Consider the following 25896-nt stretch of genomic DNA (forward strand, 5'->3'; position numbering starts at 1 on the left):
GGAACTGTCGTATCTCCTGGACAATCTGGGTTTCCCCCAGAGCCATGCGCACGGCCACACTGCCACGAGCTTCCTGCAGGGGGAGATAGAGGAGAGGAGGCTCACCTGACACTGCTGGCCTTGTCTTTGGAGTCTTCTTGCAGGAGGAGGCTCCTGGTGCACTGGGATAGATTTATAGACTCCTATAGATTTATTTTATTTATCTATTTGCTGCCCTGCTGCTGTAAAGTGGGTGTGTGTGTGTGTGTGTGTCACAATTGCATTGCAAATGTATTGCCTGTTGCCTTCATTAATTTATACACCAAAGTCCAATTATGTTCCCTTACAACAGCTTAGGAGAACCACAGATTAGTGGGTGTCCTCTGATCCCACCGCAGTCAATCACATCACCTTGAATGCCACAGGCAACGCTCTCTACTGCGACATCTTGTTTAAGTGCATTCCCTTTCTGGTTTCTAGAATCACTAAAGAATCACATTAATCCCCACTATATTTACCGAGATTTCAAACACTAATGCACTTATTAACTTTGAACAGACAGGGACAGGCCTCTTCCAATATCCTGAGATTGTGATTCTCAGTAACCGTGCCGTTCCTGCGCAGTGTCCCTGCGTACCTGGTGATACTCTCTTAGTAACCGTGCCGTTCCTGCGCAGTGTCCCTGCGTACCTGGTGATACTCTCAGTAACCATACATTCCTGCATACCTGGAAAATGTGCCTGTCGAGCTCAGCCAGTGTCTTGACAGCGTGCTTTGGAATCAGGAAGGTGATGAAGGCAAAACCCTTGGGCTTCTTAGTGAGGCTGTCGATTGGAAAGTGCACTTCTGATGGGGGCCTGGAGGCACAGAGGAAGAGAGACTGCTAAACCCACAAGCCAAAAACAACACCGCAGCATTTATTATATCCTGAGTAGAAATACAAAACGAGAGTTATCATGAAAACGACCCAGGCGTGTTGAATGCAATAGTTTAAGTAGGATATCTCAACAGGTGCCTCCATATATCTGTAGATTATCTCTAGAACTGTCACAATTGAAGCGCTTCTTTGGAAATATGCAAATGTAAGCGAGGCGTACGGACAGAGGTGCCTCGATATACACCCACGTTTTGATACTCTTATTAACTGCCACAGAAGATCCTTAGGAAGTTCACCCAAAGATGAAAAGCGTTTCTCAAGACATATACAAAAATGTGTGACATACATACAGACTAGTGATGTAAATCGAACCCTGACATTGACATCAATTATGCAAATTCTAATGACGATTATCGATCATTATTGAGTTAAACGTCAAAAGATTCCCTCACAGTAACAGTTTAAAGGAACAATAAGTCCTTTTTATAGAGCATGGTATTAAAAAAAAAAAAAAAAAAAAAAACTCATCCAAACAAATCCTGATGTTTAAAGGCACGTTTGACAAATACATTGGCATTTAAATACAGCACTGTCCAACTTTCATATTCCTGCCGTAACTAACCTTTGCCTTATTTTGTGTAAAATCAGACAAATTTCCAGTGTAAACATGTAATCGGTAAATTAAGAAAACAAAACAACAACAAAAAAAACATCAACACCACTGTCCAAAGGAGAAAAAAACCTAACCTTAAATCTTAGCTTCGTGGGGTATTATGGTTACGTGACAGAGGTGTTGAGGGTGAATGAAGCTCTGCGTAAATTACGAGTTGTGCACGCAGCACTACCCTGTGAGAACTACGCTGCAGGCGCTACGGATGGGCGATACCAATGATTTTCTTTTCGATCCAATACCAAGTAATACCAAGGCTAGTATCCCAATACCAATACCGATACCGATACTTTTAAAAGTCTTCTTATGTACATAAAAAGGGGAAATCTTTGTGATTTCTACAGTGAAAATTGGTAAATGCAGACATCAAAAATGATATTTGAAAGCCTTTGCATTAGTATTAAATAAACTACCAATGATCAGACTTTTCTTTTTGTTTTTTGTTTAATAACAGCAATTATAAAACACATGTTCAATAACGTTCAACGAATGTTCAATTATATTATTACCCTTTTCAGGTGTTATTCTTCACATCACTTCAACTGAAAATTTGGGCTAATCAGATACCCTGAAGTGAAACCAACAACATAAAATAAAAATCTCTTGAGAAGAAAAGAAGAATAAATGCTGCTCTGATTTCTAGGAACACATAAATTTAGCTTTACCTTTTAATTTAGCTTTTAATTTTTAACACATAAACTTCTTACAGCACCAGGCAGGATGCACTTGAGGTCAACACTTGAAATGTAGGCTACATAAAGTAATTGTCAACCTCTGCCTTGATTCTTTCCCCATTTATAGGTTTTTGTTTAGAAACAACAGTATGTTGACATTTTCCCCCTTCAGTCTGTTTCTTCTTTGGCTCACCAACTCTCCTGCCTTTGAAAAAATTATTTCTGAGGGTACTGATGAAGCAATGAATCCCAGGTATTTTGCTGCAAGTCTGCTTAGAGATGGGAATGTTTGCTCATGCTCTTGCCACCAATGTAATGGGTCCTGGTCCCGGGGAATTAACTTTTCCTCTAAGTAACGGCACATTTCAATGAGTGCATCAGTACCTGTTGAGCGGTGCTGTTGGGCAGACAGAACTTGAATGTCAAAATCCGCCCATATCCCTCCTTTTGCTGTAGCTGGGGCAGAGCTTGGGGTAGATGCAGGAGTCACTGGTGAGGCAAGTCTTGCCATAGGTGCAGAGGCAGAGCTTGGCACAGGTGCTGAGGTAGAGCCTGGCGGTGGTGACTCTGAAGTGGGCTGATGGATTTCCTGCATTTCAGTGAGCATTCGCTTTTTTCAGTTTGTCTCTGTCACGAAATGCAAGGTTTTTAAACCTTATGTCCAAGAACGTGCTGGCAGTGAGACTGTGAAAGGTTTCAATCCCACGGAATCTGCGTTGACATTGCAGTGCCAGTTCTGTGGCAAGGGAGCTACCTTGACGCTCAGTGGCTGCAGCTGCTCTGAGAAGTAGTGACACAAAGGGAATCACTTTTGAGACAGAAATATGTTTTTCGGCTGAAACTTCCCGCGTTGCCTCTTCGAAGGGTCTCAGGGCCTCAATGGTAAGGTGGATAATGGATAGCTCTTCCTTGCTTAAGCATAGGATGTTCTTTCCATGTAGGCAGAGGGCTGTGGTAACTGCTTCCCTCTGCTCACGGAGTCTCTCCAACATGTAGAATACAGAATTCCACCTTGTTTCTACTGACTGAATCAGTTTATGCTCTGCCACCTTCAGTTGCTTTTGTATTTGTTTGAGCTTCTCTGTGGCTTTCGTGTTGTGGTGGAAAAAAGATACAATGCTACTGCATTTTTCCAGGAGCTGAACAACTTCAGGAACAGCTTTAATTCCATCTTTTACCACCATGTTTAAGGTGTGGGCGAAACAGGGGTAGTGCTTCCACCCAGCCTTGTGCACTGCAGAAACCATATTTGCACCATTGTCTGTAACAACTGCTACCACCTTCTGAGTTATGCCCCATTCATCTGTTATTCTTTTTAGCTCTAAACTAATGGTGTCACCTGTATGCTGTCCATAGAAACTACAGGTTTCTAAAACAAACTCCTGCATTTGCCAGTTGTCAATGAAATGACAGGACACAGTCAAATCTGCCTCTGTGGACCTTGAAGTCCAAATGTCTGTTGTGAGAACCACACTGTGTGCACGTTGACAATTTGCCCTTACTTTGTCTTGACAGTCTTTATACATGTCGGCAATTGTACCATCCAATAAGCTTATGCGGCTTGGGATTTTATAGCGCGTATCAAGGGTCTTGACAAATGCATTAAAACCTCTATCCTCAACAATTGAGATTGGCTGGAGGTCCCTCACAATCATCTCTCCCAGGCTTCTTGTAACCTCTGCAGCTGTTTGGGAGTCATCTATGAAAAATAAAAATACTTTTGTCCTACAAGCTACACTACATGCAGTTATGTCTTTATACAGTATGGGCAGTATATGGGAGTAACTGTCATTCAGCCTAAAATGGTTAGACTAAGTAGCTACAGGCAATTACTTAACATTTAAAGTATGTAGCTTAATTAATGTATGAAGAGGTTCATTCCAAAATGCATTATCCACCATTTGATAAAAGTGACACCTTTGTGATAAAATGATGGCTGACATAAGAGTTATATTCACCAGATCATTCCTGAAGGTATTAGCAACCTGAGATCTTTACTTATATTTTATAAGATATCATCTATGTTTTAGAAATCCTGAGCAATGCATATCAGTTTTTCCACAACATTTATATAATGCATTCAGATATTGTTTGAAAATGTGTCCAATCTAGCAGCCTATTGAGTGCGTTTACATGCACAACAAAACACCGACTGGAAAAAATCAGGCTATGGCAATAATTCGACTTAAGTATTTACATGCACAGCAATACCGCGATTCCACAAAAAACCTTGTTTCCATGGATCGGTGAAATAGTGGGGTTTCTCTTTATAAAGGACCTGGCGCAGGTTACGTAGTCAGACATGAACGCATTTAAAAAACAGATAGAAATCTGATAAAGCTGATAACATGCCCAGATTAATCAAAGTGTTGGGCAGAAATCTTGGTGTGTTACTGTTATTAAGATCCCGATTAAAGATATCAGATAAGGTGTTTACATTACTTTTTACATAGCTGGATATTAACCTTAGTCGGGGTATCGGAGAATTGGTGTATATGTACATGCACCCACTGTAATATTATGCTCCTCAAGAAATAAAAAGTATTAACTAATTTCTGTTCAAATTATTAAAATAACCTAATGTTATCACTTAGATACCTGGATAATGCCTGCCTCCCTTATAGGCTTTTCTGTCAGAGAACTCTGCCTCACTCTGTCACTAGACGTGGCGGTATTTGTGTGTTCTCTCCCCCTCCTCTAATCGCCTCCGCTGCAACTCGTGACACATGCATGCTCTCGTGTGTGACTGATTTTTATGTGTTTTAGAAGGTTTGTGGTACTATCTTACACACTTTTGACATATGTCACATTTTGTTTCATTGCTGTTTATTGGAGTGAAATGACACCAAACGATGCTTCGTTTTCTTTCGGTCATAAAAGCAGAGCAGCACTTGTAACCATAATCACACTCGCTAGTTTGACTGTGACTGAGCGATTGCCTGTGTCTCGGCGTGCCTGTGTATAGGTTATATCAGGAGCGGAGGGAGAGGGCGGAAGGAGAAGTAGTTCCTTTCCTAAACAACAATGTGCTACCTTTCATTTTATTTTATTTTCACTTTTCAATTTCTGATACACATTTACTTTCAAAAAAAAAAAAAAAAAAAAATCACTGGCTAAAGAAAGCACCTGGTATCGATATTTTTATATGAGGATCGATTCTCAAAAATGAAACGTTAGGATCGGAAGTATCGATACTTTGGATCGATCAGCCCATCCCTAGGAGGAGCCTTCGTTCTGCCCACACTTACACTTACACGGTGCATTACTAAGGCCATACCTATTTCAAGGCTGTGAAAAACGTGACACAGACCGTGAAATGCATTCTTCATCGTGAAAACTGTCAATTTTGTATACTTTTACTCTGCACTTAAATCCAATGAAGTTATGTGTATCGGGCCAGGTTCCTTGTGTGACTATAAGCTTATTTCAATTTAAAAAAAATAGCTGCGAATAACCACTCTAGGCTCTCCTCACTGATTGGTAGATATGGGCATCTGGGGCGGGTTTAGTATCCTAGGAGATATTTGTAACTGTTAAGCGAGTGAACATTTAGCCAGTGTCCAAAATGAATTTGAAAAATCTACAATAACGAACGCAGCGGATTGTGTACAATCATTTTGCATTCTACTGGAGGTTGCAGGTTGTACAAACTATTTTGCACAACCTGCAACGTTTCATTGGATCACATACATCGAGCTACAATCCAGCGGCATTTAGACTGAGACAGCAATTAAAAACAAAAAAGGTTGAGGATAGTGCATTGCTCCAAAACGAAAAGATAAAAAAAATCTCTCTGAAACAGCAACACGTGACAACGTAGTAATGTTAAATATTATTAGTTTCGCTCGAGACAGACGACTACAGTTGGGACTAATTTAAAACAAAATAATATGTATAAAGTACATTAAAGCAGGTTACTATTAATCTTTGCATCACCATCCTTTATCTCATATCTCATCTCATCCCCCGCGCTTCTCAGCTCGGCCTGCAGGGGCAGCCTTGGCACAGAACACCTCGATATAGCGACCGAGTACACACACACACACAGGGTTAAAATACACGGAGCTCACAAAATAAGCCAATCTTTAAAAAGTATTATTACCACTTCGTAGAGCTCACATTTTCCTATATGAGAGATAAAAGCATTATGGTAAACGTGTATTTGATATTTTAATATAACTTTTGTTCATACTCAAAAATAAAGAACGTCGTTTCCACTGAAAACTGCACTTTTTCACAGTCGACATAAAAAAAAAAAAAAAATACACAAGTTGCCTGTGGGAGTTGGAGCTCTTCAGAACAAGTCAAAATGTTGAAGTTAGCATCAGGAAACGACCGAGGGTGCGATTGACATGAGATAACCACCCCACTAAAAACATTATCAAGCCCTTTTAACACTGCCTAGAGTTGGTTTAATGCTTGTATGTAACATTTTAAATCAAAAGCATGTTTCCCAAGTAATGTTGTTGAAGCTGACACCCTGGGATCCTTCAAGAAGCTGCTTGATGAGTGGGATCAATAAGCTACTAACAACCAAACGAGCAAGATGGGCCGAATGGCCTCCTCTCGTTTGTAAACTTTCTTATGTTCTTATGTTCTCTTAAGTCATCAGTAAGTTTTGTTGTGTAACACCATTGTGGCTTAAATGCGGGTGGCCCCGTAGCCCTGCCTACGCCACCGAGGGAAACTACACCCTCGGAATTTAAGTTTTTTTTTTTTTTTTTAATTTATTCGGAGGGCAAATCGGGGAACAAAGCAACCAGGACAGTATTATCAATTAAAATAATATTTTATTGCACAAAACTAAACGAGTTAGCAGCAGATCATTAAGAAAGCGCGTATGTGCTTTGTGCAAGAAAACAAAACAAAACAAACAAGGGTTTTGTTTTAAATCACATTAAAAGGATCCAAAATTAAAACAACCGGTTTAAAAACAAACATAAAACACAGAACACAAAACGTTAGTGCGTGCAGAGGAGGGGGACATCGATAAACATTATTATTATTATTATTATTATTATTATTATTATTATTATTATTATATATTATTATTATTATTATTATTATAGCAGAACAAAGTCTAAAATTGACTATTTCTTTCCGTCTCGGGTCCCCGCTCTCCTACACGCACAGACAAGACAAACGGTGGGTGGCCATCCTGGAAAACCAAAAATCAAGGGATATTTATAGTTGGGTATTTTCAATTGCCAGGTAATTAATGCTGAGTGGTGAAGCAACAATAAAGTGCTACAAATCAATTATAAGTGCCCTTTCAAAGAAAAAGTGCACAAAACAAAATATACAAATAAATAACAGTGCGAAAATAAAAATGTGAAGTAACGGTTCATTCGACCCCGTTACAGCTGAATTTCCTCAATGTATGAATGCACTTCAGTGCTGCTGAGAAAGTAGTTACTTTAAAAGGAATGACATCATAAACTGATCACCCGTCATTGTGATGGGGAAACCTGGGCTGTTACCAGAAAGAGACACTTATTTTTTATTTTTCTTGAGCATCAACAGCATCATACAGGACCAACAAATAATATCGGATGTTACACTAAAATAATTTTACTAAGTGCAGAGTGATGTGTTAAAGTTTGTGTGATGAAGCGGCAGCCGATGGTCCCCCTCTAGAATGGTGTAGCCAATCAGAGTACTCCCATGCAGTTCAGTCATTTATTTTATACTGTAACCCATATTGAGCATCTAGATATCTATTTAAATATATATTATATAATATATATATATATATATATATATATATATATATATATATATATATATATATATATATATATATATATATATATTATATATCATGTCTGCCATTTATTTTCCTTTACAAAACTTCACAGGAGTAGAGGCGGCGCGGGTTTACATGCCAAGGCTCATTACTATATCTAAGAAAAATTGTGGAGCTTAACACCTCGAACAAAGTCTTACCTTCAGACTGGCCTGTCAAGAAAAGACAACCAAGTAAGTTTCGTTTCTCATTCACAGTACTAGACATGTCATGATCTGCCACAACAACAAACAAAAAACCTAATATATATATATATATATATATATATATATATATATATATATATATTATATATATATATATATATATATAATTATATATATAGAGATAATTGTATCACACAACCAATTTGTTTTATCTATCTCTGATTAAAGACCAGAATGGTTTGGAGCTAGTCAACCTTGCTTTGTTTTAAAAAGGCGCTTGTCAGATGTACATACTTAAATAGTCCTTGTTTCTTTGCAGATCTTTCACGACTTCATCTTCAGATTTCAAATGAACAAAAATGGAACCTTAGAAAAAAATAAGACAGGAAAAATCATTCAGGTTATGCATAGTGTGTAAACTGAATGCTTAACAGGAAAACCCCAGCCTATTAACTTTATAAAGGATTACTGCATTTCGTTCACAGTGTCTTCTGTATTTCACATTGTCTTATTATTATTATTATTATTATTATTATTATTATTATTATTATTATTATTATTATTATTATTATTATTATTAATACTTGTCTTATTCCCATGTGCATTTCTTACTAAGCGGATAGCCACCGGTTTCAAAGGCACCAGGAACTCCTGTACTTGTTGCTGAAGAAAAGAAATACATGTCAATAACCAACTGGTGCTTTAAAAGCATTAACTCCTTCTATTGTGACAAAAAGGACCAACCAAAAATGTAACAGCAGCATTTTAGGATTCTCTCTGTGAGTGTGTGTTTGGGTTGGAACAAAAATGTATTATCATGATATTAACGGCAATTTGTTTAGTCTTGATTATTTAATGAGATTCATGCGAATTGTGTTTCTGAGAGTTACTTAACCTGAAAGATCAGCACTTGTGCTACCAGGATGTACCTTTCCCTTCCTGTATACAAGTGACATGTCCATAAAGAGATGTTGGGTTAAGTACCTTGCAAAACAGGCATCGAAAATTGAATTCAGTCCTGGCCACTATTGCATGAGATCAGAGTAGAAGGGGTGCAACAATACACTAATGTCAAGATTTGTTTCACGATATGCAGATTGAAATTCAATATTAATCACGATATATGTGATGGTCCTGATATGCTACTTGTGTGATGACTAATAGGATCAAATTATCATTTAATGATGGAACATTTTATTAATAGACAAAAAATAAATGAGACCGGGAGAACATACTGAGGCTATGTCAGGAAATCCTTGAGATATGGTATTTCTGTGATGGGCGGATGTGGCGATAACAAGCAAACACTTGGGAGTTTGCTATCTTTTCACTGCCAATGTTTTTAATTACTAGTGATTGTATATGCTTACTAGTCACAAATTAATAAATACATTTTAGACGACTACATTCGTTACTTTATCTAGTTATGTAACCTATTTTATTTTAAAGTCATAGATCATGGTTTTCATGACATACTGGTGTCTTGTTTATGCCATGAATGTTTCCATTTCCTATAAATATGATACAAGTAACAACACTGGAGCTCCTTATCTCCTTTGAAGGTACTGTACGCTAATATATTCCTTTGTAAAAGGCAGCAGTACAGAGCAGGCAGCTCATCCCTTCTGACAGGTGAGCGGGGTGTACAGAAGTGCTTCTTCAGACACTATTTTGTCAAACCTTTTTAACTTCCTCTATTAAAATATCCTGAGCAAGTAAAAAATGAGACCAAAGTTGACTTCCATCTTACAGTATTTTGTGATTCCTAGCATTTTGTAAACAGTATTGTTTTTAAATGACATGCAGTATCATACAGCAATAGAATGTATTTGCAATGCAGTATGTCACAATGAAAAAATATCAATTCATAATAATAATATGGCCACTAACTCATGGAAATGCAGCCACATGAGCGGTATGCACATTAAAAGCAATCATAAAACAGACGTATTCTTCATCCAAGAACCATTTGGTGATCTACAATGAGCTATGAAGTGCTTTTGGTCTGGTATCATGATACATACGATACAATGTATCACGTAAAGAAAGTCTCACTAATCATCGATATACACGACTAATCATTACACCCCTACCGAGTAGTATGTTGGGTTTTTTTAAGCAGTAAAAAGAGACCATGAAAAATATAATATGTATGAGAATAAGAACTACTGGAAGAAAGTCTCAATTGATGGGACTTAAAACATGATTGAAGAGAATCGTGATTATGGTGACATTGTAGCTAATGTTCCACAATTAAAAGGGTCACTACTGTTAACCCTGTGATGTGCACAGCAGTAAAGTTTATACAGGGGGCAGTGTATGAGCTGTACAATATGAAGCATAGGTAATAAAGCTTTGAATTTTTGAATGTATTTAAAATATTCCAAAGTAAAAATAGGAAATACAATAAGGGGTACCTGTATGGCTAAGAGTAAGTAGCTCTGAAGCTATTTTATTTTGAATTGCAGCTCCTTTACTATTCACAGTGTTACCATTTCATTCGGAGTGGTCCTGGAATCTGTTATTGTTACAATGTTTCTATAGATCTGCCTTTACTTGGCTTTGAGTTTGTCAGCAGAATCCTAAACCCTAGGACTAACATCTTTCCTCATTCCATTCAAACTGTGTGACAATGGCATTTTCAACTGTAGTCCTTGGGACTAGTGTAGTTGAAAGGTTAAATTGTCACAGCCCTGGCATCTAAGATTCTCCTTGCAAGCTCAAAGCCGGGTAACGGCAGAATCTGACAAGAACAAGAACTCAATATTGGAGCAGAAAAACCCAGAATATGTGTGATTGGGGAAATCAGATTGCCCTTAACGTCTATTGGGCCATTAACATGCTAGAGGAAATGACAAAATCCATGTATTCATGAAAAACATGTACCTCGCAAGACAAATTAAACAAAGAAAAATGTATTGAAAACTAATGGGCTGATTCGCGCTCTCACCTCTTTCACATTGAACGGAGCTCCCCTCAGTTTCACAGTCTAAGGGGTGGTGGGCTCAGTCTGAGGAGAAGAACAACATGTTTAAATACACACAGCTAACAACACAACTGCAGTATATCTAATATCTATTGCCATCACTTCACAGAGCTCAATTATCCCATATGAAAGACGTATGCATAATGTTAAAACAGGTATTGGATTTTTAATAGGATTTTTTTTTTTTCATATAATTTGTAATCATTTTTTTTTCCATGCTGCACTTGCTATTGAAGAAACACAGTCGACACACAAGAGTTGCTTTTAGTTTGAGTACTTGTAGGTAAAACAATTCCGAAATGTTCAGATGTATTCTTTAAGACAAAAGTCACACATACATAAAGAAGATACTTTTCCCCAGAAAATAAATATACGTTCCAAATGTTTTACATTTATTTTTCTTTAAAAGAAATCAATGTGCTAGGACCTAGCCCAGTGGTTTCCAATCAGTCCTGAAGGGCTATTAAAACAAAGACCAGCACTGGAAGGGCCTCCCCTGAGCTAGAGGTATCATCTCACTTAGAGAACCAGTCACCAATCATGATTTCACTGTCGACTTAGTTTCATCATGCAAAATCGGTATTTCACTACATTACTGTAAACCAATATGCAATACACAAGCTTGCAAAATGCCAGCTGTTGTTTTCACACCGTGTACAATGCATGGAGGTAGAATTATTTATGAGCGCTGTGGAGAGTTGTGACGGAAATATGAGTTCTGGTTGGAAATCTCCCTCCCGACCTGTGAGGGCACAATATAGCAAAAGTCCTGAAACGGGCTGGCCTGACAATTCATTTGTAGGGTCGGGAAGTCGGTCAGCTTGGATGAAAGCGAGCAGCTGCAATCTTTTGCCACAGGGTCATGCGTAATAGCATAAAGGGGCCGGAGAATCAGTAATCCTTTCCTTCGCTTGGGTTACGAAACCTAACCTGGAAGGACCCGTGCAGTGCGCGAAATAAATAATCGTGAGTGTTTGTTTTGTCTTGTCTATAATTGTTACTTGTGTGTTTATAGACGTCTAACACGTTCCGGAGCTGCCGCTATAGGCCAGCAATAAACCCGAAAGATGAAAAGAACCACGGTAATACGCTGGCACGTGATAATGGTTCAAGTGTCATCGCTTTTCTGGTCCGAAGATGCTTTAAATCAATGCTTTACAGTACACCAGTTAGCTAAATTGCATAGAGAGCAGTGAACAATCCCCTTGACACTGTACGGTATTTCATCCATCCTCACAACACACACACAGGCGTGTAACTAGGTAATATATATACCTATACCATTATATCCATAGGTATATATTGGGATTATCATTATTATGCTGACTTAATCTTTAGGGGACTATGAATATATATATATATATATATATATTATATATATATATATATATATATATATATATAGTATATCAGGGTGACACAGCAATGCCTTAATACTTGTTTTTCGGTGCACGTCGGTTCAGACGGTAATATAGTTGTCATTAAATGCCAGACGGAGACGCATAAGAACATTGATTCAACAATCTCTGGTGCGATGTTACGCATATGGGACAGGACAAACGAAAAGCGTGATGCCGTGGGAATTTAGGTTCAGATGAGGCTTCTACCCTTTGCTTCAAAACCTTTTGCTTTGATAGGTCCGATGTGGATTCGAACCTTCTGATCCCTTTCTGCCACACCTACCGGTCAACACTTCACCACACGTATTTATATTGTACTTCACCACAAACACTGAGAGCACTCACATTGGACCTGTGATCGTGTGTGTGTGTCAATTGTGTATGTTAGTACTGTGCTTATTATTTGCGGGACTGCAACCCTTTTCACTACTGTGCAATACACACTGTGTATTGCAAACTCGTTATTTTTTACTGACTGGTCATCAAACCATTGGATTATAAAACCATTAAAAAAAAAAAAAAAAAAAAAAAAACATTTCACCTGCACTTTATTATCCGTGTGCTTCTTGGGATTACTGCAACAGCACCTCACCTGCTATACACCTGCTTGACTAATTACCACTTTGCCACAAGAATTCAAACTGCCCCGCTTAGGGATCAAACAAGCATCTATTTCCACAATACAGAATTATGAGCCCTCTCTCTTGCATTACAATCTTCACAGTAGCACAAATATGTTTTAAACTGATTTTTAAATCTCAATGAATGCAAGTATATCAGTCTTTTTCCAAGTTGGTCATTTTATATACTGAGCATCAAAAGATGCTGCTCTCTTGACAGACGTGGCTTTTTTTTTCCATGATTTTCTTTATTGCTTTTATTCAAGCTTGCAATTCAACAGCTGAAATCACTCCATATCCAGCATCCAATCAAGTGTCTCACTAATTAGGTGATTAAGTGCATATGCTTCAGTCATAGTCACTCAAGCCTGTCACAGTCAAGGATGAATAACTGTGTGATTAAAAAGAAACCAAAAATATTTTGTCAATGTCCATCATTTATATATCTTATTTTTTTTCGAAAATAAATGTGTTATAATAGTATTAAGTTTCTTTTGATGTATAGGTATCACATGTTTATATGGCTGATCCTTTCTCCTAACCTGGCTGTTTTTGTACAATAAGAAACACTAAAAGAAACAAAATTCAAAGACAAAAGTTACAACTCAAAGTATTTTTCCTTGTCTTTCGATGCTGCTTTGAGTCCATGGCAGGGGAGTGCTATTAAGGTGTCTGGATGAATTGCTGATTGTCTGCTACCCTTGATACTCAGACGTTATTGTAATCCTGGGACTGTATGCAATGCCATGTCAATTAATAACAATAATCAAACCTGGCTTTGTTTGCCCTTCTTTTTATCAGTCAGTGTTTGAGCTGTGCCCTTGTCTCCACTCTTGTAGGCGCTGTCTGATTGTGGTGGTGGAGGGGGCGGCTTCCTGTCTGCTGCGCTCTCTTCTTCCTCACTCTACTGCTCTCTCTCACTCACCACTTTGGAACGCAGGTAATCCATGTCAGACAGCCCCGTCTCCCTGCCTGCTGAGTTAACAGCAAACACAAACACAACTTTCATTCACTTACTGCAATAATGCCAAGTTACAGATTTTAAAGGCTCAGTCCGGGAGCCAAGTCAATACCATTAATAAAGTCAGAGGTAACAGAACTTGGACACCATCTGTAAAAGAACTGTAATGAGAGAATGATATGATACAACTGTGTACCTACTATAAAGGCCTTGGGGGTAATGAAAGAAAATGGGCAAAGGGATTTGCGGGTGCAAACCCCCCATAATGCTGTCTTCAATCTTGTTTAGCCGCTGTAAAGTCTGATTTTACCGGATTGCTAAAAATGCGGCGAATGTAAAGAATGGTGTTCACTTGGCATTCTGCACCCACTATCAAATATGCATTTGTCACCATTAATCCATTAATTATATTGAAATGCACTCAAAAGAAGAAAAGAGCATGGAATTGGGAGGGATCTACAAAATTACTTTTATTTGTTAGTTTATTTATTTTTTCTTTGCTGCCCTTCCTTACTTTTTTTTTTTTTTTTGCTTTATGTTTTCGTGCTCCTAACTCTGCAAGTACTGCCACTAAATAGACCGATGCTCTCATTGTGACCCTCAGTATCATAATTACGGCTCATTATTGGTGCGTGTTGAGTAATTTGCATTGTTCTTAAGCTTACACAGGGCGCGATGCAAAATAACTGCCTGACTGCAATGCAATTTGAATTTTGCATCTGCAGTTACTTGCACTGAGCCTATACTTACATCACCCACCTTATTTCAAAGCATGTGGTCTGTATCATTGATATGGCCAGAGGTTAAAACAATGCAGCACTGAAAAGTTTTTTTTTTTTTTTTACTGGACACATTGGTAATGGAATTTAAGAAAGAACAACAAATACAGCTGTGTACCCAACATTAAGACAATAACCCAAAGTGTACTGTCTATATAGAACTGTAACTTCAAAAGTTAAATGTCCTCTTTGTGGCAGCCATATTGACATGATCAGCAACATTTAGCTTATATTCATCAAGATCTGCAAATATAAAGTCACTAAATGTATAACGATTCGTATTACAATAGGAAGTAGGTATCGTTTTTATTGTGATTCCACACAAAAAGCATTCATTGCAGTTCAGGAATTAGTTCTTGAATGAATTGCATTTTGTAGTTTGCATGAATACATACCCTCCCCGTCTCATTTAATGTTTGTCTTTTAATAGAATAGTCCATCATTAATTGATCATTTCATCTTATGTACCATTCAAGTAGCTCACCAGGACCATAATATCACATCGGGACTTTAGTGTTTCGTTACACCCCTAGAAGTCACTGCCTCAAATGGTTTCTGTGTTGGTGGCAGCTTTGTAAAAGATAAATAAGTAAAGGGTTTTTCTTCTACTCTACATTTACAATATTGAACAGATTCAGGGTTAGAAACTAACAAAATTGTTGAAGGAAAAAAAATTCTCTCAGCCATGTCACCCCACGAAGGTCCACCTGAAATTAACACCAATGACACGAATAAAATGTTAATTTTAGTGTTCATTGCTTGTGTTGCTATTTACAGACATGGTGGCTGGTTTGTGGAGTGGGGTTTACAGCATGTGAGTGGTTAAATAACTATAAATTACTACCTACAATAATGAATGTACTCATGAACAGACACACACGGTCTTCACTAACAGTACAGTAAATATCAATACATGAGATAAATACAGTTTTGCTATTAACATACCATAGTAATGTATTGTTATAAGAAATGCGGTTTCAAAAAAAGTAATTTCAGCTTCCAATCACTTAAACAATGCGAATGATAATATAACCAACACCAAGCTACAGACAGCGAGTCACAAGCTTTAAACGTGTTACTGTTGTTTATAGGTAAGAACTCAACTTTATTATGAATATATTGTGAATTATTATGTTAAGCAACATATTACGATAATGTTCATTATTGAAATTGTTTATTTATTAGTTTAAAAATGTTTAGTAAAACCCTACCTATTTTTTGACCTTGTTAGTACAACTGGCCCCCTATGCTAATCACATCTTCTTTCTTTTTTTTTTTCTTTTGTGGTGGTGGTGGGTGGGGGGGGGTTCGCAACCCGGTATAAATCTCTACATTTTTGTAAAATGCAACATGTTTCAGTCAAACATCCTATAAGTTTTTATTGGCATTGCAGAGGAGATGAAGGGAGGTTTCAGTTCCGAATTACTTTTGTAAGCATTATGAATACTTATTCACCACTGTTACAACCAGTTAGAAAATTTACTTTTCCTTAATTTCTTAATGCAAGACTGAACGTGAGAGTATATCTGTACATTTGTTGAATTACTCATCCCAGAGGACTACTGAGACACACATCAACTAGCCCTCATCAGATTTAATTTGCCTCGGTCGAGCGGGCACGTGGGTGTTTCTGACCCTGAGATTACAAGGTGCATGTCTTAAGTGTATAGCCTAATTCATAAAAAATTAAAACATGCAAAGTAAGCTATGCCAAGTAAATTATTTTGTATTGAGGCTGCATTCATTTCTGAAATAATCAGTCTTCAGAAATGAGGATATCAGTAAACAAGTCTGGTAAATAATCTAAGCAGAAGCCGAATAGGTAATCAAAACAAATCTGATTTAACAGTTGCTTTCTGTGCTGCATATGCTGGGTGTCTAATTCCAGATTAATTTAGCATCTTCAAGATTCAAGTTGTGAAAGGCCACAGGCCATTGTAAATAAAGGAGTCCTTTTCAAATGATCGCACCTGTTTTTAACTCTGTGAAGCACTGTATAGATAGGCGGATTCCACTTACCTTTTATAGGACAGATAACATAAATTAATACATAGAATGAAACAAGATAATCTCTCCGCTCTCCTCCTCCTCCTCCTCGAAGTTCAGGTAGTCTGTGGCTGCTTTCTTCTCCTTCTCGTCCTGCTCCTTGTTCTTGGGCTCTGTCAGCATGTCGTTGGCCCATGTTGGCACCTGGGCTCTGTTCTGGTGGACAGCCAGGAACTTGAAGGGTTTTATGAACATGTCCCTGAAATCAATTTTTACTAGCAATTTTCACTTCACATCGGTTATGCATCAGGACTTCCCGTCAAAATGTTTTCTGGATTCATCTGCTGGTTGAATCCAACCTGTTCAATCAGAAAAATGTCATTGGTTCCAAAATCCTCCCATGAAATGGAGCATTTCAATTGGTTCATCTGTCTGTCATGTTTGCCCGTATCCTGCCTACCGCTCCAGAACAGGTTCAGAGGGGCGGGAACAGGTTTATGAATATGCATGACAATATAATGGGAATAAATCAACCTGCTATATTTCATATAGCGGAGGATAATAGATATATTCTAAACAGTTCCTCTCTTCCAGCTATCCTACACTTACCTCGCCAAGGGTGCTGATGATTGCTTTATTTTTTCTGCTGGAAAAACTAACAGAAATAACGGAATGTCACTTCTCTTTGGACGATATTGCTGTTCAGTCCCTGAGTGAGTTTCCAACCAACTTGTATGCAGAGGTATGAGAACAAAATCAAAACATCCCCAATAGCACAGTGCATGGGATTGATTGACATGACTGCACGATACTTATAATCAAAGTATCCCTAATGGCATTGTGAATGGGATTGATTGATATGATTGCATGATACTCATAATCAAAGCATCCCCAATGGCATAGTGCGTTGGATTCCAGCCCTGAAAGACTTTGTTTTGTTTTTCTGTGACTGTGGTGAAGTGCTTTGACAATGAATTCAGGAGATGCTCTGAAATTCACGTCTTCTGCCGTAGCAATAATTAAACACACACTAGATCAGCAAGGTGTCTTTTTTCTCTTGTACACAACAGTGCACTGCCAGCATAGCAAAAGGAAACTGGATGCAACTCGACTCAACTCTAAAACTTATACCTTCTTCACTGCCATCTCTGCCAGGGCCTCCTTCTGCTGGCCAGGATCCTTGCCCTGAGTGGACACACTCTTCCAAGATTGTTTGCTCCAGGCTTTAGCCCTTTTTATATCCCCAAAGGGTTTACAACACTGCAACAGAGAGAAACAGTTTACTAAACTGTGAAATATACATTGCAAAACACAGCCACAGTGCTGGGTAATGCAAGGATACTGGTATTTTAAATAATTAAGAGGACCTGGAAACTGTGTAGCTCTTAAGCAAATCGCCTGCACCACTTCACTCAATGTGCTAACCCAGAGCTAGAAACTCTTTGTATGATTTTTATTAAATGCAAGATTCTAGATTCCAAAATTAAATAACAGCAGTATTAAATAGAAAATAAAAATACATACGTGATGCTAGATTTATTTAAACAGATTATACACCTTTATTTAAGAACATTATTTAAACAACTGAAGGAATGAGCAGAAACCTGGAAGGAACATTCCTTTTCCAAATATACATGGATATGTACAGTGTTGCGGTATTTTTGAGGTATAAGAGCATGACCTCAGAGTTACAGTGGCTCTCAAAAGTATTCGCCCCACCTTGGACTTTTCCACATTTTATTGTGTTACAACATGGAATCAAAATGTATTTAATTAGGAGTTTTTGCCACTGATCAACACAAAAACAGTCCATAATGTCAAAGTGAAAAATGAAATCTACAAGTTGTTCTAAATTAATTACAAATATAAAAAGGAATGATTACATAAGTATTCACCCCCTTTGCTATGACACACCTAAATAAGATCTGGTGCAACCACTTGTCTTTAGAAGTCACATAATTAGTTGAATGGAGTCCACCTGTGTGCAATTAAGGTGTTTCACATTATTTCAGGTTAAATACACCTGTCTCTGGGAGTTCCCACAGTTGGTAAGTACATTTCCTAACAAAAACTACATCATGAAGACGAAGGAACATTCAAAGCAAATCTGGAATAAGGTTCTTCAAAAGCATCAATAGGATATAAGAACATTTTCAAGGCATTGAATAGCCCCTGGAGCAAAGTAAAGTCCATTATTAAGAAATGGAGAGAATATGGTACAACTGTGAATCTGTCTAGAATAGGCTGTCCTCAAAAACTGAGTATCCAGGAGAGAAGGGTACTAGTCAGGAAGGCCTCCAAGAGGCCTATGGCAACTCTAAAAGAGTTACAGTCTTCCATGGCTGAGCAACAATAGCCTGGGTGCTTCACAAAACTGGCTTTTATGGGGGAGTGGCAAAAAAAAAGCCATTGTTGAAAAAAACACATTAAATCTTGGCTAGTTTGCCAGAAGGCATGTGGGAGACTCTGAGACCAAGTGGAAGAAAATTCTATGGTCTGATGAGACCAAAATAGAGCTTTTTGGCCTCATGCTAATCGCTATGTTTGGTGCAAGCCTAACACCGCACATCATCCTGAGAACACCATCCCTACCGTGAAGCATGGTGGTGGCAGCATCATGCTATGGGGATGCTTATCTGCGTCAAGGCCTTGAAAGCTTGTGAAGATATGGGGCAAAATGGATGCAGCAAATTACAGAGACAACCTGGAGGAAAACCTGCTAAAGTCTGCAAGAGACCAGGGACTTGGGACAAGATTAATCTTCCAGCAGGACAATGACCCCAAACATACAGCCAAAGCCACACTGGATTGGCTTAAAAACAAAAAGGTCAATGTCCCCAGTCAAAAAGCCCGGTCAAAGCCCGGACCTCAATTCAATTGAGAATGTGTTGAAAATTGTTGTTCACCAAAGGTCTCCATCCAACTTAACAGAGCTTGAGCAATTTTGCGAAGAAGAATGGACAAAAATTGTAGTGTCCAGATGTACAAAGTTGGTAGAGACTTATCCAAATAGACTCATGGCTATAATTATAATTGCTATAATTGCAAAGGTGCCTCAAGAGGGTGAATACTTAAGCAATCAATTTTTTCTGTTTTGTATTTGTAATTAATTTGAACAATTTGTAGATTTTTTTTTTCACTTTGACATTATGGACTTTTTTTGTGTTGATCAGTGGCAAAAACAAAAACTCTTAAATCCATTTTGATTCCCTGTTGTAACACAATAAAATATGGAAAAGTCCAAGGGGGTGAATACTTTTGAGAGCCACTGTTCGAACACCTTGGGAAGGAATTTTCATAACTCTAAAAATTAATTTGTAATGGTTTTAATAAATGTGTACCTGTTATCTACAGCCTTAATCAGGTGAATAGTAATGCACAGTAATGCAATACTCATATTCTTATGAGATTTTTTAAAATATTGGTATTTTTAAGAAGTACAACAAATGGAACAAGGCTACATTTAGAGTTACCATTGAAATCACAAAGACACAGATTTTAAATACTTGCTTTGAAAGGTGCCTCACCTTTGTATGGATATGTTTGTTGGTGCAGTAATTCTGCCTTCTTCAAGACCAGCACACTGCTTATAGGATTGCCTATCTGGCTGCATTGCATGCATGGTTGAGTGACTGCATACCTCCATATGAAAGTGGGATGTTCGGTAGAGCGGTCAGTTTGTAACTCTGAGGTTCTACTATATTTATTATTTCATTCAAGTTCCCCTACCGTTAGTCTTGCAGTGTTCACGAAGCTCTTATTGAAGTGTTTCAGTGCAGTCCCTGCCTCCTCCTCCGATCTGAACCCCACAAATCCAAACTTGCTGAACTTTCCCTTGGTGAACTTCAGACTGCAGTCTGTCAGGGTGCTGAAAGCAGCAAACATGCTTCGAAACTGCTCTTCCTTCATCTAGAAACGAACACACGGCGTAGTGGTGTCCAAGTGTTAAATATACAACTATAGACATTAGCTTCTTGTGTGTGACTAAGCAGCTGTGTGCAATTGTCTCAAAGATGGCCGGAGTGGGTGACATCCGACCAGAAACAGGAAAATAAACAGAGAGAGAGGTGGAGTTTGGTGGGGAGGAGCGAATGCTTTCGCTCAGCATTTAATAAATAAATAGAACAGAAAATAAAAAAAAAGGTTGTAACAAACAAAAACAGGACACAGCACATTCGCCAAAATAAATAGACAAACAAAAACGGACTAACACTACACAAAACAGGGTGAGCAGATATTTTAACTATTATTCTTACAATTTATCACTATTACCTCTGTCTCCAGTCCCATTCTCCACTCTCTGAACACACAACCCCGAGTGGGTGAAAACATGCAGCTTTTATGCAGCTGTACCAAGACTCGATTGCAAATCAATCATTCAATTGGAGTGTCAGTACAACTGCATGTGAATTAATAAAGTGCAATTCCCCATGCTCACGTATTATTACTTTTTACTTGCACGTGAAGTGCTGTGCAATCCTCGTGCCTAAATACAAATATACATTTTAAACACTTGTGTTACACAGACCCGTTTATATCTGTGTACCAATGACTATACACCAACATTAAAACACAACACATAACACAAAATACACACAGGGGCGGGCACTTTGCCACAGCAATGTGTAGCTAATTGTCTTTCATTGTTATTTCCTTCATCACAGAATTGTTGCACAGTGTTTCAGGAAGTTGAAATGTTTTAGAAATTAAACAGAATCTAACAGTATCAAATAGATGTGTTCGACAAACCTCAGACATCATTTATGCCCTGGAGGTAGTTTGCTTCTGACCTCCAGGGATTTTCTGGGGTTGGAGGAGCCAGCCTTAGAGCTCCCAGCACGCCTGCTGACAATCTCGCTGTTGGCAGCATTTCTGCTGCCAGTGGTGCAATGGGAGGAGCCAGCCTTGGTGCAGTCAACAAGTCAGCTGACTGCCTTACCATTATCAGCTTTGCTGCTTCCAGGACTGCCCCAGCTGAAGGAGTCAGCCTGGGACTCTTCAGCAGGTCTACTGACAGCATTGCCCCTGGCAGACTTTCTGCTTCCAGGGGAGGAAGCAGCCCTTCTGCTGCTGGAGTGTGCCACCCCTCTGTCAGCACATCTGCTGACAGCATTACCACCGGCAGCATTTCCACTACCAGTGGTTCAGTGGTAGGAAAAACATGCCTCACTGTAACAGCCTGGCTACTGGCAAAATTGCTGCCTATGAACCCTTTGAAGTCCTTGTTCTTGGCCCGGGACTTTTAGTGAGACTTTTGGGATTTTTTAGGCACGGGGATTGCACATGCATTTAAATTATATGGTATATGTGAGCACTGGGATTGCACAAAGTAGTTCACGTGCTGGGATTCAAATGAATAATTAATTAGGAATTGAATCCTGTCACAACAGCATATATAGATGCACATTTCACTCACTTGGGGTTGGGTGTTCAGGGCTAGAGAACGGGAGAGAAAGTCGTGAGTAAGCTTTAAAATAATAATACAATTACAACTGCCATACTTGCCGAATTAGATCAGCACAATACTTGTTTGTTTAGCGTTCGTCCCCTTTGTTAGTGTCTGTTTCGTTTAGTGTTAGTATGTTTTGTTTTTCTATTTATTTGTGCTGATTTGTATAAGTCTTTTATTTTTCAGTGTGTTTATTAAACGAACTGAGTGAAAAGTACAAAAATTAAGCTGTGTACATTGATGCTTTTACATTAAGACTGAAGTTCAAAATTCTACTACCCCCCCTCTGTTGTCTTAGTGCCTTAGCTCCACTGGATACTGCCTCCTAGTCCCTACACTCTAACCACTGCACCACACTGATTCCGAGTCCCTGCACTATAACCACTATAACACACTGCCTCCCAGTCCCCTATGCTATAACCACTGTACCATACTGCCTCCCAGTCCCCTATGCTATAACCACTGTACCACACTGCCTCCCAGTCCCCTATGCTATAACCACTGTACCATACTGCCTCCCAGTCCCCTGCGCTATAACCACTGTACCACACTGCCTCCCAGCCCCTACGCTATAACCACTGGACCACACTGCCTCCCAGCCCCTATGCTATAACCACTATACCACACTGCCTCCCAGCCCCTACGCTATAACCACTATACCACACTGCCTCCCAGTCCCCTACACTATAACCACTGTACCACACTGCCTCCCAGTCCCCTATGCTATAACCACTGTACCACACTGCCTCCCAGCCCCTACGCTATAACCACTGTACCACACTGCCTCCCAGTCCCCTATGCTATAACCACTGTACCACACTGCCTCCCAGCCCCTACGCTATAACCACTGGACCACACTGCCTCCCAGCCCCTACGCTATAACCACTGTACCACACTGCCTCCCAATCCCCTACGCTATAACCACTGGACCACACTGCCTCCCAGTCCCTGCGCTATAACCACTGGAACACACTGCCTCCCAGTTCCCTAAGCTATAACCACTAGACTGTATCCCAGTTGCTTCGCTCTAACCACAAAACTACACTGCTATCCTCTAACCATGTTGCCATGGTCCCAGTCCCTCAGCTCTAATGATGTTGCCATGCTCCCAGTCTCTCAGCACTCTTCAATGGGGCATAGGCCCAATTCTTTATTTAATGTAATTTATCAATCACACCAGCGGATGGCAGTATTTGACAACCTATTTACAATAAACACATTTCTCTGCTAAAACAAAAACAGATTGTAAAAGAGGGGTGGAGGGTTTTGTGGTGAATGATGCAGGAGTTTTAAATATGTGAGTTGAAACTTAAGCCTGCATTGCTTTGATTATATGTATTTTGTTGTTGAATTCCATATTAAATGTAGGTGATGGACACGCTGAACTCTTGCTGGGTTGTGCAGAGCCAGCTGCTCCAAGGTAACCAGGCAGCTAAGAGAGTCTCTGGGTTAGTTGACTTGTTCAGCTACCCTGGGTAGATACAGGGCTCCACCCTTTCTCTTGTTGCTGGCATACAACTTCACAACTCTGCAATATGAAAAACATATTCACATTTATGATTTTCAGCTCTACCTATAAACGCCATATCTCTGAAATAAATAAAACAAATAAAAGGTATAAATAAAAATACTCTATCTCCTCAGCTCTAACCACTAGACAACACTGCCTCCCTCTCAGTCCCCCAGCTCTAACCATTAGACTACACTGCCTCCCTCTCAGTCACTCAGCTCTTACCACTAGACCACACTGCCTCCCTCTCAGACCCTCAGCTCTAACCACTAGACCACACTGCCTCCCTCTCAGTCTCTCAGCTCTAACCACTAGACCACACTGCCTCCCTCTCAGTCACTCAGCTCTAACCACTAGATCACACTGCCTCCCTCTCAGACCCTCAGCTCTAACCACTAGACCACACTGCCTCCCTCTCAGTCTCTCAGCTCTAACCACTAGACCACACTGCCTCCCTCTCAGTCTCTCAGCTCTAACCACTAGACCACACTGCCTCCCTCTCAGACCCTCAGCTCTAACCACTAGACCACACTACCTCCCTCTCAGTCTCTTAGCTCTAACCACTCGATTCCACTGCTTCCCTACCAACCCCTCAGCTCTTGCCACTTATGTTCTTACAGTACAGCAACTGGGGGGTGGGGGGTGGGGGGGTACGCATCATACACATGGGAGGGGTCATAAGCAAAAAACACTCATTATCATATAATAGACGTATCCCCCCCCCAACTCAACACCACACGACCAGCATGACAGTAAGCAGACACAATGAAGTGTTCTTACCTTTGTATACTGGTAAGTTAGTGATCAGCAGATGTGTCAGACGCACGAAGAGCAGTGTGTGGTTTTCACTATGTGTAAATATCTTTCTTCATCTGCATCGGGACATGGGACATTTGCTAGGAAACCAGGACTGTCCTGACCTTATAGGGACTGTTGGCATGTATGGAGATAGACTTAGGACAGAAGATTGTTATTAGCATGTAAATCACATTATAAATCACTTCATAATGTATATTATAACATTTTTATAACATAGTTTAGCTCAAAATGGTATAACAATAGTCTTAATATTTCTAATTGTATTAAATAATTTTTAAAGCATAATTAATTATATATTTATAGTTTATGATCAGTTATAACAAATACCTAAACTAAAGCATTACTCATTTAAGGTCTAATGATGATATTACTTTTAAAATATTTGTGTGTTAACCCCCCCCCCCCCCCCCCCCCCCAGCTTGTGTTTCTAACTGCTGTAAAGATATTAGACTCTCCTCAAGTCTTTATGTTTCAACTGGAGCTCTTTAAATCACCTTTATACAACATGCCAGTCTTTGATATGATCCTTTGAATGTGGAAAGGCTTTAAACATCTGCTCCCTGTGTTTAGGTATAACTCTGTTGCCATAGCAAGGCAGGTCAGACTAACTCCAAGATAATCCTTGCAGAAGAGCAGCTGCCTTGGCGAGTGTAATATCACTCAAAGTTCTAAATGAAGGTTTTCAGAAACATCTCATCTCTTATTGTTAAAAAGCTCAGCCAGGTTCATAGCAGTGAAAGACAATTTCAATTAACTTTGTTTCAAGTAAATCCACTAGGGCTTTTTGTATCAATGTGAGACTAAAGGTGACAAATTAATTATTAATCTCACCTTCTATAACAGTGTGAGCTTCTCTGTGAACAATTTCAAGTGTTGCTGCTGTTACAAGATTTTGTAAGGAAACTAATATAACATCTATAGTCGTTATCATTAGACACAATAATGGTTCCACTAGTTATTTGCAGAAATCAGATTGGCTACCTGATCTCTGGAGTGCACTAGACATGTGCGCTGGTGTGTCTTCAAAGAGGATCTTGAATGCATCTCAAATGCACTCTCAAATGCGTGTCTTATACATATTGCCCATTTGTGTGTGTGTGAAGCTAAACCTTGTTTTTTCTAGCTTAGTTTCTCTTTGTCTCAGCTTCTACAACATAGTTGATGTGTTGGCATATAATGCTTTTGTCCTTTAGACTGATATCAATGTAATGTGGAATGCTGGCACGCTGTATCA

The 25896-nt window shown here is 39.1% G+C and overlaps 1 pseudogene; it reads right to left on the minus strand.

Annotated features, from left to right (window-relative positions):
* Positions 1-20793, minus strand: part of LOC121297026 — a 225075-nt pseudogene extending 204282 nt beyond the window's left edge.
* Positions 20794-25896: the final 5103 nt, after the last annotated feature.

The sequence above is a fragment of the Polyodon spathula genome, chromosome 22 (assembly GCF_017654505.1).
Source record: "Polyodon spathula isolate WHYD16114869_AA chromosome 22, ASM1765450v1, whole genome shotgun sequence".
Classification (NCBI taxonomy): domain Eukaryota; kingdom Metazoa; phylum Chordata; class Actinopteri; order Acipenseriformes; family Polyodontidae; genus Polyodon; species Polyodon spathula.